The 5,778-nt window shown below is 38.9% G+C and overlaps 1 pseudogene; it reads right to left on the reverse strand.

The window, feature by feature from the left end:
• Window positions 1-5,120: 5,120 nt before the first annotated feature.
• Window positions 5,121-5,534, reverse strand: LOC137838634 (small ribosomal subunit protein uS12 pseudogene; annotated as a pseudogene).
• Between the last annotated feature and the right edge of the window lie 244 nt (window positions 5,535-5,778).

Here is a 5,778-nt window from a genome sequence, read left to right on the forward strand (position 1 = left end):
CACGCCCTTCTTGAAGGCATAGACCAGCATTTCTTCATCCTTGGTCGGCGATCTGACCATCTGCGCTCCAAAGCGATTCAGATAATCCCTGAGGGACTCCCCATGGTACTGCCTTATATCAAACAGATCACAAGACACCCTGGGCGGTGCCTTATTCACGATGTACTGCTCGACAAAAATCTTCGAGAACTGTTGAAAATTGGTTATGTGGCCGTTAGGCAGGCTCACAAACCACTCCATTGCCGTTCCCTGGAGCGTACTCACGAACATCTTGCAGTAGACGGCGTCTGACCCTCCCGACAGCATCATCTGCGTATGGAACGTGGTCAGATGAGCCTCTGGATCCTCCACGCCGGTAAAGACAGCCTTAACCGGAACCACGCTCGTGGGAATAGGCGTGTCGGTAATCGCCTGAACAAAAGGCATAGGGAAAACACGAGGTGGCGTCGACGGCGCCACCTCTTCAGCAGAAGAACGCCCTTGCTGCTCCTGAAGAGCTTGACGCAGCTCCTCAGTCACCTTGCTGAGCTCCTCGTTCCTGGCGCGAGAGGCGACCAGGTCCTCATGCATTCTCGCCTGCTCTACGCGTGAGGCTTCCACAGTTGCCTGCAACGAACGCATCATTTCTGCCATCTGCGCCATGGTCATGGCAGCGTCGCCTTCAGCAGCGACAGGCGCCACGGGGCTTGAACGATTGCTTCTCATTTTTCTCATGAACTTCAGCGAATCACAGGATGCAGCGAACGACACTTCAACTACGATCGAATCAGCGATCAATCGGAGAAAACAGTGCGAAACTGCGCAAGAAAACTCAAGAACACCGTCAACCTTCAAAGAAAACCACAACCTCACTAGAAACCACCGCTTCCCCACGGACAACCAAACGAGCGAAAGAACTCGAACTTCCACCAAACAAATTACGCGCAAACAGCAGGAAACCTCACTCCACCGATCGAAAACCCAAACGAACGGTATAAAACGCGAATTCACCGAACGAAACTCAAGCAAACAGCGAGCGATGGTTGCACCAGCACACAACCACACAAAAAAACTTCGAAAACCTCCAAGAACTCACGCTGTGGATGGGAGCAAGTTTTACACGGCCCCACGGTGGGCGCCTGATGATCCTGCCTGTTGACCGGAACGCTGGAAACTGCCTCGTCAAAGGATCGACGTGCGCACCGCTTCTCACCTCCGTTCCTCTCCGAGATCCACCTCAAGAACCTGCAAAGAAACAGAGCGGCGCCGCTGCGGCCGATCGCACTCCAATGCTCAAGTCAGTGACCGAATCACCAAATACTAAGAGAACAAGAACCGTGCAAATCCTCTCTCACAGTCAGCTCTATAACTCGCAAGCGTAAAGAGTATGAACTGAACGTGCGTACCTCAGAAAGTTTGTTGAGAACTCTTATATACCTGGTTATTTTCTCTCTCCTGGCAGTTACAGACCTGGACACGTGGCTCGCATCCAATCGTACACGTGCCATCATCTGGAGCCTCCTTGACTTGGCGCTGCTTCTACTCTCATTTTGGCTAAGTTACTTATGCATGGTACTGCCCAGTGCATAGTTAACTTGGGAGTGCGATCTCTACTGGAACTGGCGAGTTAGGGGCCTTCATACACCTTCCCTGTGGTCTCGTCGGCCGCCTTCATAATCTGCTTCTCCTTCATCTTTGGCGATGTGCTTGCTCTGGCGATTTCCAATGATTAGGTCGCCTGGGTTCACATCTGGCGACTTCATACTTAACCTGGTGATCGCCTATTCTGATATGCTGGAGATCGGAACACGCCAACTTAATAACTGGCGGCTTCACGAGCCCCCCGACTTCCTTCCCTTCTGCCAGCCTGGCGCCTTGCCAACACGCCTATACTGTAGCAGGATGCCACGTCATCACTCCCGACTACCAGGGCGGTACATATCCCTTTCTTCATTCTATTTGTGAAGACAAATATGGGGAGAAGGTGTTGGTTTAAGTGTTGTGTATGCTGCAACTACAAAACTCTGATTTAAAGTTTTAAAAATTGTTTATGCTGCTGCCTGCTGCTACACTCACTAGTTTGACACTGTTTTTGGCTGGTTTTTCTGCTCTTTTGATAATGCAAAAAACTGGTTTGTATGCCTTGGTAACCTGCTGTAATATATGCTCTATGTTTGCATAGTTTCTGTTTTGCAGGTGCTGGTTCAGATTCAAACAAATCAACACAAACAACCAGGGATTTGTCTTCATCAAATAGGGGGAGATTGTTGATCAAGGATGATCTTGAAGCTTTGATGTCTCTAAATCCATGGTGTTTGATGGAAGGCTGAAGTTACTGCTTCTGGCTAGATTAATGTGTAATCCACTATTTGTTTGAATCTAAAACAGTTTGGAATCAAAACCTTTTTGAAAAAGTTTGTTCTATAAAGAAGTGGAAAAACAACAAGTTGTTTTATCGTTTCAATCGGTTGTTTGACACTTAGTGGTTTTTGAAAAGGATTTGAAACTATTTGACTTGGTTGACTTTGCTGTCAAACCAATTCAATCGTTTGTTTCGTGAATTCAACCAATTGTTTGTTGAAAATCCATAACAAAATTTCTGTTATGTTTGCCAATCAGCTTTAAATATTTTCTAACTGAATAGGCTCCTGCTTTAAATGTTTTTAACAAATTTTGGAGTATTTAAAGAGGTTGTTATACACTCTTAAAGATTGATACAATTTTGAGACATTTTGTGAAATTGTGAAAACGAATTTGAGTTTTCAAGATTTGCATTCAAGCTTTTGGGTTTTCTCAAAGAAGTGGAATAGGATTGCTGTAATCTTTTGATTTGATCTTCATCATGTGTAATCTTTTCTGTGTCTCTTATATTTCTGAATACTGGTGTGTAAGTGCAGAATTAGAGGGTGTTATGATTTTTGTGGTGTTTGTGTGCCAAAGGAAGTGTGTGACTTGAGGTGTTCAAGGTAACTTCTTTGGTTGTGTGTTTGTAATATGGATTTTGATTGCATAGTAGATACCCAATGGTTTCTGGGGACTGGATGTAGCTCTTGGGATAAGAGTGAACCAGTATAAATTGCTTGTGTGCTTTTCTCTTACCCTGAACTCATTTAAATTCTGCTTTTAAGTTGTTTTTAACTCTGCTGATAAAAACAACCGGTTGAATCGCAAAAACAACCAGTTGATTTTCTGATAATCAACTTAAACAACTTTGTTTGATTGCTTTCTGGATTTCTATATTTGTGATTCTCCATTGAACTCTGTTTTACCTTCAAAGTTTGCAAAAATCTTTCATAAACAATTCACCCCCCTCTTGTTTAAGGCCATATATTCTAACAACACTAAGCAAACACATACCTTTGTGTAGCATCATGATACACGTTTAAAGCAATTATAACGATTTAAGACACATAAAAGGAAAAATGCATTAGTCAGAGAACAAAAAGTTTACATTTTTGTTCTTATGTTTTATCCATGGTCATGCTTTTAGTTGTGCCAGACACCAAACATCTTCCATGTCAGCCTTCCCTTACCTAAAGATTATGTTATTCCTATTTTTCCATATTTCCCTAACTATTGTTGACTATAACCCCTTCTAAAATGCATTCTGCTTTACATTTAGGAACACACTATATAAGTGATTGTAGCTTTGTATTATCTGATTATGATATACCGATGTTAAATTTACCCACTTATGACACATACTCCACACCAAGCTTATTAATTTGCAGTTTAGGAGATAATGAATTATAGGAATAAAAAAGAGTTTGAAGATATAAAATAATATTTCCCTCTCCATATTCATGCTACTACACATATGTTTTACAAGGAAAAAAAAGAAGAAAGGAGAATAAAATAAATGAAAAAAACAATGAAGTAAGAAATGACAATGACCTAAATATCATGTCTTATGTACAATGATCATGCATCTCCTTAACTTAAGTGTGTTATTATTCCTTTTTCATTCTTTTAGAAAACACATTTTTCATTATTAGATACAAGATATTGATTAATATTGTTGAAGTTTATGAGTTCTTGATGGATTTTTTTTGGAGAGTAGCTAATGTTTAGGAATATGTAGCTTCAATTGGGTGACAAAGTGTTTAAAAAATTATATTATATATGTAAAATATTAAAACTAATTTATTAAATAATAACAAATTATTTTTTATGTTGTGTTGTTCTAAAAAATGCAAATAGACAATATTATTGTAATTTTAAATTATATTATATGTGTAAATATTAAAGTTTATTTATTAAAAATTTAAAAAAAATTGTTTGAAGAATGGTAATATATAATAACAATATTGTAATTTAAAAAAATTGTGCCAACCTATTTTTAGTTAGGTACTACAGACATAATGGATCAAAATGAGATAAATTAGTCTATTTTATCATCTTAAGCTTAATGTTAAGAATACATAGTTTGGGACTTGAAAGGTTTTAGAGTTTGCATACCTACAATTTCATAATCATATTAATAGTATGCCTTAAGTCCAAATTTAACATTCTAAGAACAAGTTTAACAAAAATATTAGTTTGATACCTAAAGTAATCACTCTACGTGTGGAGTTCAAAAGTCTCAAAAAATCATTTGGCATACTCACACTAAGTGTTACTTGTGTATTCTAAATGTTAGACATCTAGAAAGGTGCCTAAAACCTATGTATAATAGGACTTATGTTAACTATGTTAGTGATATAAACAAACCCTCTGTAATGTTTAGGTGCTGAATGACATACACTCACAATAAGAACAATAATTTTAAAAAGTATTCTTAATGCCTTGAGTTAAAGATCTAAGTGTGGCTTAAATTGCTTTAAGCATATATCTCCCATCAAGTTTTGTCATTAAGTGCATGCTTTCTAAGTTAAAATTCATGTCCTTATAGAGAAGGAACATGATCATAGTGTTAAACCCTTTAGAGTAAGAGTTAATAGGAAGTCCATGTCATAAACCAAAGAAGTGACAACACGAAATAAGGAAGAGAATCCAAGATATGTCAACTAAAATTGTTAAATAATCATGTTCAGTAAATGAACGAGAAAAAAATACAAAATTGTCAATAAAACCCATTAACCTAAAAACAAATTCATAATACTTAAACAAATCTATTGAAAATAGACTAGCATCCCACAAATTTACGACCTTGGCTTCTCCTTGAAAAGAGCTAAAAGAGACACATCGAAGACCTTTACAACCCTAAACCTGACACTAGGAATATCACCCATAGCATGGCCCTTTTGTCCAAATCCAACAATCAAAACTTCATCATCCTCTTCAATGTAGTTCAAGCAACCATCATTTGGGAAAAAAGAAGCAATCTTCTTCCCATTTTTGATGAGTTGAACCCTGTCACACTTTCAAATAGCACAATTGGGTTGGTTAGCCTCAATACCTATCTTCTCGATAACAATTCCCTTTCCATGGGAAGAGCCAACAAAAGGTTTCTTCCATTCATTCCCAAGATGGGATTTCTTGTATGACTTATTAGCCCACCTTTGCCTCCTGCGATAGGACTTGAGCTTGTGAGAAACTCCCATTCCACGTGTCTTCCCCACGACTTCGTTCTTTAGTGCACAACTTCGGACTTATGACTTATTAGCCCACCTTTGCCTCTTGCGATAGGACTTGAGCTTGTGAGAAACTCCCATTCCACGTGTCTTCCCCACGACTTCGTTCTTCGGTGCACAACTTCGAAGGATGATAAGAAACCACAACCAAAAAACCTAAGTAAGATTTAATATTTAAGCCTTAAGATTTCAATGATTTATAAGGTGTGTATTTGTACCTCATGCT

This window comes from Phaseolus vulgaris, chromosome 4 (genome assembly GCF_051622355.1).
Source record: "Phaseolus vulgaris cultivar YP4 chromosome 4, ASM5162235v1, whole genome shotgun sequence".
In the NCBI taxonomy this organism is placed as follows: domain Eukaryota; kingdom Viridiplantae; phylum Streptophyta; class Magnoliopsida; order Fabales; family Fabaceae; genus Phaseolus; species Phaseolus vulgaris.